The sequence below is a fragment of the Acanthopagrus latus genome, chromosome 19, assembly GCF_904848185.1.
Source record: "Acanthopagrus latus isolate v.2019 chromosome 19, fAcaLat1.1, whole genome shotgun sequence".
NCBI classification, from domain to species: Eukaryota; Metazoa; Chordata; class Actinopteri; order Spariformes; family Sparidae; genus Acanthopagrus; species Acanthopagrus latus.
The window spans coordinates 16,675,096-16,685,757 of NC_051057.1; the positions used below are offsets into that span (position 1 = coordinate 16,675,096).

The window sequence follows — 10,662 nt, forward strand, 5'->3', positions numbered from 1 at the left end:
CAGCGAACAGATGGCTAATTCCCCCCCCCCCCACCCAAAAAAAGCCATTATAGAAGGGGCTGTGTTTGAGGAAAAGTGTATAGCGTTAAGACTCACCAACTTACACTGAGTGAGAAATGAGCAGTCGATTGAGTTGCCGCCTGAAAATGTCGAATTATGCAGATTTAGCTCTGCCTAGTTTCTTTTCTTACAGGACAACTGGAAAGCACAAAGGTTTCTCCGCTTGTCAGGGTTGGCGAGCTTAATTAAATTCATTTAATCCACAATCCGTCAGATTCCTCATTTGATTTTTCAACGGCACGTAGACTGACACACTCGACGGGGAGAAAAAGCTCGGCAGACTCGTACAATCTAACAAACATTTCCGCTATTTCATTTCTTTGGTCAGAGATCATTTCCTCAGGAATTATGTTCCTCGGTGTGATTTTTAATTACTTCCTTGGCGATAAGATGTCTAACTATCTGATTAAATTCAGAAGGCTTTTCAATAATTCTCTTATTAGGAAAGACAGTTGGAAGGAGAGGCAGACAAATCATGTTGTCATGTGGGAGAGGAGTGTATTTGTTAAGGTCGCCAGGGCTAAAATAAAAATGGTGGAAGAGAGAGAAGGTCGTTTTCGGGTGGCTGTGTGGTGCTGCTCCAGGGTTGTGCTGCAGATTGTTGACAGGTAAAGTTGTCAGTCAGTAGGATTTTGGCTATCTTTAGCTTAGCATACTGCCTAGGAACAGGGGTTGTAGCTTCATATTTACTTTACAGACGGTCAACTTCACGAACTTGCTAGCTAAGCAACAGTTGGCAAACAAGCTAGCATAGAGAGCCTGAGCCTTCAGTGTTTGATGAGTCAGAACAACTATGGCTAACTTTAGCTTAGCATAGAGACCAGACACAGCGGTTGTAGCTTAATATTCAGGTGACTACAGACAGTTGACAAGTTGTCCCTGCAGCTATGAGACAGGAACTGATGACACAAATATGTCTCTTGAAAAAACCGAGTGAACTTTTCCAGTTAGCAACCAAGCTAACAAGCTCACTAGCTTAATGACAGGTGGCTCCGCTGTCACATATCGTCTAAACAACACAATGTGAACGCGTCCCCAGTCTCAACACCGCCCATTTCATGGGGATAAACTCCTCTGGTGTCGGCGGGCCTTTAGAGTCCAAGGCGAGTTGAGGTTGCATGCTGGGGCTCGAACACTCGCCAGACAGCGGCCGATGTCGATCACTTCAGCTGCATGTTGACACGGTGCTGTCAGACCGCTGCATGTGCTGACACGCACTCTTGTGGTTAAAGCCCCTCGGTGCTAATGAAGGGTGAAATTAGCCGACATGTTTCTGTCTGCGGTTTGCGCCATTGATCCCCCAAATAGGCATATTGGTCTAACCCAAACATATATCTGACCCCAGCGGAGGACATGAGAGTAATCGCTCACTTCAGGACTGATGCCACCATTTGTCTTGTACAGCTGAGCACGGCTGCACCGAGTCTTTAATGGAAACAGACAGTTCAGTGCCCTCTGACAAACAGCCCGGGGGACATGAACTGGGTGTGAATGCAAATGAGATAGACTTTTTCTCAAACATCCTCCAACTTTCGCTCTGTATTTGTTTGTCCCTTGATTCTGCCTTTTTTTTTTTCTGAGGTAGTCAGTCTGGCTGGGGATTAGTTTTGCTGCTCCTGAGGTGACGATGAAGAACGGGAAGGATGAGCTGCACCGTTGTTATTTGGGTAGAGAGATGGATGTACTTTGGCATTCTCAACCCGCACTTACAAACCCCTCGTGATGTTCCCAGGAGGTGAACTACTAACACTTGTTTTTGTTTTGGCTTGGAGTCAGCGAGAGTCTCCTAATCACTCAGCGAGAAACTCATATTCACACCTTTTTGAGCCTCGGGCTTACTCGATTTAAAGAAGAAAAAAACATTGTACTGGCAGCTTATTTGTAAGGGTGGGATGAGATCCTTGAGTCCAGGAGGGGAAAAATAATTTTGTTTGTGTGACAGGTGTTTCTACTTTGCTCATGCATACTATATCATTTATAATATGCAAGATAAATTCTTTCCTCCCTCAAGATATTTGAGGGGGGAATGGACACACCACCAGCCAATTAGCGTAGCTTAGCATACAAACTGGAGAGGGGAGTGACAGCTAGCCTGCCGCTGTCCGTTGGTAACCAGCTAAAACCTGATAGTGTATTTCCTTAAATGTCAACATATTGTTTGTTTTGTTGGGTCATTTGCACCATGACATGCTTAAAAATATGTTGAAATTCTACAATAAAACAACACAACATCCAGTTTTTGTTTTCAGGCGGCGCTGCAGAATCGCTGCAGTACGGGTGCACAATCTCGACATTTTATGGGAAAGCTAAGCCCCCGAGCCCACTCTGCCTTTGAAAATCTCCCTGTTTTGAGACTTTCAAGTGTGACAAGTATGCCTCAGCCCACCCCCACCCCCTCGCTCCTCATGCCATGCTTCTGGGCACACTGCCATCAGCGCCGGGCCCCATGTTCTGCCTCTCTGGGCTTCATTGATCAAACTTAGGGGCCCACAGCACCGACAGCGCCTTGGCCAGCTCCTCCAAGCATCCAGACGGAGTAGAGGGAAGGAAAAGAAGCAGGACTAATGCCTTTACATTCTTCTGGTGGAGGAGGTATTCAAATCCTTTGTTTAAATCTAAGTACTAATATATATTATGTAACAACACTTCTTCTAAATTGGAAAAATGTGCTTTTAAAAAGTAAGTGTACTGCAGAGAAGGCGCCGTGTGACTATGTGAAGAAAAGGAATATTTCTGGGCTTTTTTTGAACTATTTTTTGTAAATATTCTGGATTATCTTGACCTATTTGGTGAAAGTGTCTCAAACTGTTTTTAAAATAAAACCGTGTGAGGGATTTAGCAGGAACATCTCCATATTAACAACTCAGAGATCAAAAAATAGTCGCAATTCTATTTTCTCAAAGGGGTCACGAGCCAAAAAAAAAAAAGGATGGGAACCTCTGGTTTAAACAAGGTTTTTATGAATCATTAACTTGTCACTCTCACTCAAGTAAATGCGTGGAGTTTCTTTCCGCCACTGCTCTTCTCAAAACTGCGCTGAGGACATTCAGAGGCAAACACTTACAGACAAACAAACAGAGGAGAGGTGACACATGAATAAAACATGAAAATCAGCCCGAGGTGATATCCTAAAACCACTTTCCTTTTTTTTCTCTACCCCATGAGATAAAATGCTCGAGAAGCCGTCCTCGTATTCTCTTTGCAGTGTTTTTTTTTTTTTACCGACGATGTGTCAGGATATGAGTGAAAAGCAGGTGCCAGAAACAAATCATAAGGTGTTTAAAAACGGGGCTTTTTCCTGTCAAGAGTTCAACGGGGCCAGCGGTGGGTTTTTGATAAAGGAGGGGAAACATCACAAGCTGAGCTGTCAGAGCTGCCGTGCAGGGGTGGGAAAGACCCTGAGGGGGGTTCAACGCTGGGCTGAGTCACTGTGTTAGCTGTGAGCTGCTGTACCTGGATCAGCAGCAGCCGACGCTATCCTCTGGCTTTACACCACCTGTCTCTGAGGATTCAACCACAGGAGACGGACTGCCTGAGGGCTTTACAGGCAGAAAACACAGTGTCTGTTACACCGAGGCACACAGGCAGCACTGTACCTTTCGGAGAGGTAGACCTCTGAGGCCACAATTCATCGTTTCCTTAAATAATTGGCGAGTCTTAGTGGTGAACAGCCCAAATTTGTCAAGAGCCAATGATTAGCGTGAGGTAATGGCAGCCATTTGGACGGCGATTTTAAGTAATCCGTCATCCATTTCTGAAAAAAAAAAAGTCTCAAGAGTAAATCTGTCCTTGGATACAGAAGACAAAGTTTGCTGTTTGACAAGCAAAATAATTGCAGCATTAGCATACCATTACTGGCTGGCAGGCAGACAATAGATCAGCAAGAGTTCTCTTTGGTCCTCCTCCAAATGTGGCCATGATATTTGGCAGATACTGAGATTATATCTCTTTCTCTAATTGATTTCCCATCAAGCTCCGACAGGGCTTCAACATTTAATATGAAAAACGATTCGGGAAAACATCGATCAAAATGCAAAAACATTTCAGAGATGATGTATTTCAGTTTCAAGGGAGCGAAACTCAAGCACAAGGAGTCAGGATTCATCTTTTACACCAGGCCTCGACGAACGCAGAGTCAAAGACAATCCAACAAACACACGGTGGAAATGTGGATTCTGTGATTTGCCACTAGAGGCTGGGTAGGTTTCTTTTAAGACCTGTTCCAGCACATGACGAGGACTGTGTAAAACTGCAGAATGACGCTCCTGGCTCTTTTACAGAGTCTGTTAGGACAGTACAGTGGTGTGTTGCAGTGTTTATGACCCTGTCAGCTGGGGAACTGGGTCAACGCCCAGAAAACAAACCTGCAGGAACACGTCGGAGACATCTCTTCATGTCGTCAGTGAAGAAACTGACCTGGACTAACAAGCCTGTCGTCGCAGTGGAATATAAGCTCAGAATATCTGACTGTTGACTCCTCTTGTCTGTGTGAAAAGATGAGCCTGTCGCTGTAGGATCCAGGATTTCACTAAATTAGTTAAGCTATATATTCAAATTTAAGAGCCTATATTAGCACGAGTGCTGTCAAAAAACATTGCTTTATTGTAACTGTTTGTATATCCGCAGTGCTGAATCTTCCTTTGAATGACAAATACAGACTATGGTGGTATGCAGATGTATTTCCTCTCATGCAGGCATAGAAGATACAGGCAACATGTCCGCCGGCTGTCGTCTTTCTGGTGCATTCAAGTGCAGCCTGTTGGTCCGGACACCGGAGACATGAGGCGACACAACAGTCTGTGTTTGGTGTGTCCTGGCCCCTAATGTTTACTACATCCACCATCTTTGTTCAGCGTGTCAGGATGCCAACATTTGCTCATTAGCGCTAAACACAAAACGAGTATAGCGCATTCGCTATTATGCAGGTGGATGTCATAAAGAAAGGGACATTTTGACTCGATGGTGGCACTTTGGAAAGAAGTGAAGGGATCAAGAATTAGAGGTGATCCATTGCATAGTTCAGAAAGGAAAGTTCAATAAAAACCTCATGGTGGCGCTAGGATTCATCGAATCAGACACACCACAAAGCCAGCATTGCCTTAGATATCTGAAAAATGGACTGATATGAAAGAGATTTATTAATTTTATCCACCTCTGCTGGAAGGTCACACCAGCAGTCCTAGAGCCGACGAGGAACAATGTCAATCCAGCAGGAGAGGTGCTAGTTGTCCCCAGGTCTTGAACTCGCCCACTTCACCCTCAACCTCAAACACCCTTTCAAAAAACCTGATGTATAATGAAACACCTACACTCTCTATCCAGTATAAAAAATGAATGAAGGCATCGCTGGCCAACACAGGCGAAAGCTCTCCGGAGCTCAGGAAAAAGTCTGGGGATGTTTGGTGACTGACACAAGCTTTCACATCTGCAGGAGAGGGAGAGGAGGGTGGTGGAAAAATAAGGCTGGAAAAAAAATAAGATATCCACTCAGATTCAGCATATTTGCTTATAAAAAAAGAAAAACAACCCAAAAAACAAAAAAAACCCTCAGCTTTTGATGACGACAGAGGAGGCTGTGGAGCATGGGCTCCATTTATGTTCATGGGGATTGTGAGAGTGAAGGAGTGGGAGCCAGCAGGAGAAGCTAAGACATACAGAAAGGCAGAATTGAATGAATGTCAAAGAGGTGAGGGAATATTGCTGACGCACGCGGAACAGCAACGGCCTCGCTCTGCTAACAAGCTCATGATAGGAAGCTCGGGCCTGAACTTCGGCCTCTCCATCGCACCCAGCAATCCCTGTGATGCTGCACTAAGTGTTTCTATGTTCTCTCCCGGTGACCTTTCAAAAGTTAGAGTCATTAAAAATGTACTCCACAGAAAGTTGCCGTGCTTTCGTGGCTCGCAGCTCCTGCAGCTGAATCGAAGGCTAAGCTGGGAAGGAAGCTATCGCTCCAGCTGTTCGACCCCGGAGTCAGTGAGATCAGACTTTGGTGTCGTCTCCTGCATTCCCTCTCCAGCCTCTCTCCATCCTCTCCTCTGTCCATTGTCCTCTCCACAAGGCCTGTTTTTTTCCCTTTCAGACAGATGTGCAGTCCCACATGTTATTCCCATCGCTCCTTCCCCTCTTGAGTGCCAGCGCGAAGTAATGGAAAACTGAAACAGCTGACAGGACGAAGCTTATCAGCCAGAAGGTGAAATATACGCCGTTAACTCGTCAAGCTGGTCTCGTCTCGAAACTCCTGAATCTACGGCGAAATGACGAGAAGCCCCCTGTCGTACACACGCCTATCTGACAGAAAAGTATGTCTACAATTCGAGCAGATAACCTGAGACCGCCAAGACAATCAAGCCCTCATAGTGGAGCCATCCCATAAAGCCACGCGCCCTGACGGACAGGGTCAAATTATCACCGTCAATCACTCCAGCGAATCCACGCCAGCACCGGCATCGGGCGGGACGGCCGAGGTGTCAGTCGAGACGGACCCTTTTCATTACCTTCCTGTCAGCGCGATCGTAGCCCCGCATCAGGCCGGTTGTGTTGCCTGTCATGTCTCGGCGGTGGGCTGTCACTGCAAATCTGTCACAGGACACAAACACCCGTGGTGATGTACCGAAAACCCCCCTGTGTCGCCCGGGCTGGAGGAGGTGATTAACCTGCCAACATGTATGTGAGACTGAGATATGACCCGAGCGCCTGCAGGATGCACCAACATGAAGCATGCAAAATAAAGTTTTTGCTTAAGAGACAGGGCTGAAATTACCGAGATCTGTCTGATATTAGAGCCTCTTATTAACTTGGAGAAGAGGCCAATATGGAGCCGACCACCATTCTTTTTACCCATTTGAATCAGTAGTTATAGATTAATGACACAAGCGACGTGTCTTTCTAGAAAATATGCAGTCTAATTTCAGTTGCACCTGACATGCAGTTTTTAAAAAAACAAAACAAAAAACATCTACACAGTCATTCTTATTGACACGCTTACAGCGAGCGGGGGGGCATTTACTTGTCATATTGTCAAATTTATCTCTTTTGATATCGCTGAGTCATAAAACTTTATGTGACAGGTGTTCTCGTGTGCTCATTGAGCTGCAGATTTATACCAACATTTCAGAGTTCCAAACGAATCCAAACAGTGTGAGTACGTGGGAGTACTTTTCCTCTGAAAACAACAAACCTTCTGATGCTCCGATGACCTCAACAACCCTTAAAAAACCCTCATAGCTTTTTCTTCTGTCAGTGGCAATCTGTTGTAAACAAAGATTTATCACCAAATCTTCTGGATGTGCTTCCTGCGAATGCCAAGATGAAAAAAAAAAACAAAAAACAAATGAATAATATGCTGATGAAATGTAGCCACGGCTTTTCTTCCTACAGTGTCATTCAGAGGAAAAACACCCGCAGCGCAAATGTTAATAGTTTGCTGTGAGGCTTTTTGTTGTTTTTAAAAGCATTTCCTAAAGGTTCTCTGATTCAGTTTCCCATTCAGAACCACCGGCCTCCTGTGGGACGACGTCCACTCGTCTGAACTTTAAAGCTGAAGGGTACAATCGTGTATTTGCTCACTGATTCTAAACCTGTCTGTGTGTCTGAACGCCTGTATTTATATTTGCCTGCTTGTAGGGCTATTTATCCGAGGTCTGTTGGCGTGTGCCTCGCTTGGCCTGAGGCCGACACCACAGCGTTAATGTGTTTGCTTCCCTCTCGCCCGGACAGAGAGATGAATTTGGGCTACCAGCGTCGAGTCAGGGAGCGGGAATGAGGTCTTTTTCTCGCCGCGAGAGAAAAGGTCAAGGGTCAAGATGAGAGACATGCCATCACACTGACTGTCAGCTCTGTACACACACTGTTTATTCCACTTCCTGCTCCCTGATTCAGAAATATTCATCTTAGACCTCACAACATGGAATTCCTGGCCAAAAGTAAGTAGACAAATATGTTTTTCATGCTCAGTCATTCTCATGTCTGCTCATACGCACGTTATATTTGACTATGGGAATTTTTACTTTTAAGTTATAAACCTTTCTCTCCACATTTCCAAGGATGCATGCATGTCATAATCATATATTGCCTTGTAGGTAACGCATGTCTCATCATGTCACTCTTGATGAAGGGGCATATCTGTCATATATTACATTTACATAGCTGAGTAGAGCTAGAGCTCAGAGATTAGCTTATTTTTGCATGTAAAAGTTGAAAGTTGAAATCTATAAACTAAAATTGATAATAAAGTATATAAGTGTTTGTTAAATCTCTAAAGCTCTGCTGCTGTCAGCAAAATATGCTGGATTAAGTCAAAATGCTAAAATATGGCTGTGACACTGGTGTCATGGTGACATGGTGGGACTTTAGTATGATATTGATTGGTATCTTCTTCCCTGAGGTGCAAACTCAATGTTTTCAGTGAGGTATTGATTTCCAGACTCTTCATCAGTGTGGGCAGGCAGCGGGTGAAGGACAGGCTACACATGTAAACTCAGATGATGGATGACGCAGCTAAAGACTCCCAAGACTGGTCATCTTTTACAGCTGTGACAAAAAACTGGAGCAGGAAGAGAAATGAGTATGTGGAAGTGGGAATGTGAGAAATAGAGCAGCGGATGCAGTGAGAACAGGGGACGTGCGAGCGCTCATGATGCACTTCAACACCATCAGGTACTCCACAAAGAGCTGTGAGAAGTGAGAGGAGAGGCAGACTGGCTCCTGATCTCAGCAGCAGATAACTGTGACCTCCGGCTAATTAAAAATACATCCTCACTCGGTGGAGCGCGGTCACTCTGGGCCACCGTGAAGCAGGCAAACAATCATTCAAGCTGTATACTGCTAATCACATGTGACTCAGGAACATTAAGAGGATGAGAGGAAATCAGGAGGAGTTGCTCATTGTATCTGAGTAGAAAGAGACGCCAATACATGTTCACGTTCTCTGTTTTGCCCAGAAGTTAAACTTAAAATGTAATTCTCCTCATTTATTGTGTATGGAAATACAAACGACACTGAGAATGCAGCATTTAAGCAAATGTTTTCCATCACTCACAAGATGGTGAGAGATTTTGAGGACATAATTGTACAAACAGTGATTAAGCTCGGAGATATGCTTCAGTGTCTGCTAGCAAACCGCGACTAACTAGCTTCTCTGAAGAAAGTGAAAGCTCAAACTCAAAAAGTCAAAGGCTAGGCTAACTAGTTTTTACTCAAAGTGAAAGTGTCTCTCCAAGCCTGACGTTAATTAGCCTAGTTTGCTAACAACAGCACTTCTTCCCAATCCTAGTGTAGACATTGTGCTGTCAAGTTTGTTTTCCACACAGAAAAAGGAAGCTAAGCTAACTAGTGTTTATTAAGAATGGGAAACCACAACTCAGGATGTGTAAGTTATCAAACCTTGACTAACTAGCTTTTCAAATAAAGTGAAAGCTCAACAGGGAAGCTAGGCTAACTAGCCTCTACCATGAAAGTGAAAGCTCCACACAGAAAACAGAAACTACTCAAACTAGCTTGCTTTCAGTAAGCACTAATTTCCAATAGATGCTAGTCCTGCTTTGAAAGTTATGTTTGTATTCCAGTCAGAAAAGACGAGCTAGGCTATTAGCTTCTACTAAGAAATAAAGGTTCAAACTGGAAAGTGGGAGCTAACAAGCTAATTATGTTCTACTAACAACTCAACTCATAAAGTTGAAGCAGGCAGGCCAGGCTAACTAGCTTCTACTAAGAAAGTGAAAGCTACACATCAAGAGCAGATGCTAGTTAGCCTAGCTCGTTAACAACAGCACTGTTTCTCAACAGATGGCTCCTTTCATTCAAGTTCTTTTGACATCTGCTGAGTCATTATCAGCACCTGCTCCCTCAGCGATGGTTGTCGGGATCTCGCAGGTGTTAGCATTCTGTTAGCACTCCGTACAATACTTGTTGATACGAATCATGACACAAAGTATGACGAACAGAATCAGGGAAAATAAATTTGACTTCAGTTTGACTTGCCTGACCTTCATCCTTATCCTTGCGTCAATGAGGTCCTGCGTGAATTGATCTCACAACAATCCATCTATTCCATCTGTTTACACATAATACACAGTCATCAGCCCGTAGCTGCTGATAGGCCGCTGCGAAGTGGCTGCTCGATGACCTCAAACAGAGGAGTCACACAAATACACGCATTCATGCACATTCGAAAGCTTGCACATGCACATGGACACACACACACACGGATGCAGCGACCACGTTTTGCTCCCGACCTTTCAGCAAACCACTCGGACCTAATTGTTTGCAGAGATGATGTGCAGACAATAAAACGCATGACTGTAAGATCCGATGTGCTGATCTCCTCCTCTGATCTGAGCTGATCCTCTGCACCACTGAGGAAAAAACACTCCCATAAATTCCCTGCATGTGGCTCAGGGATCAAAAAAGCCCCCGAAGCACGGAAGCTTTTTGACAGTAAACATATAAATTTGGGTTCAGGACAATGCTGGCTTTCACCGCTTTTGGCTCATTTCCTCCAGCGCAACTTTTGATGCTTTGTAGATGATTTTAACATCGTCTTTGTTGTGTTCCACTGAGGAAACGTCGCTTCAAATGACACTTTTTAGAAGTCACTCCAAT

The 10,662-nt window shown here is 44.5% G+C and overlaps 1 protein-coding gene across 1 annotated transcript in view; it reads right to left on the reverse strand.

Annotated features, from left to right (window-relative positions):
* Positions 1 to 10,152, reverse strand: part of plxdc2 (plexin domain containing 2) — a 77,585-nt gene extending 67,433 nt beyond the window's left edge. The window contains exon 1 of the mRNA XM_037079357.1: positions 10,047 to 10,152. The gene's annotated coding sequence lies outside the window, so the exon portion shown is untranslated. The remainder of the gene's footprint in view (positions 1 to 10,046) is intronic.
* Positions 10,153 to 10,662: the final 510 nt, after the last annotated feature.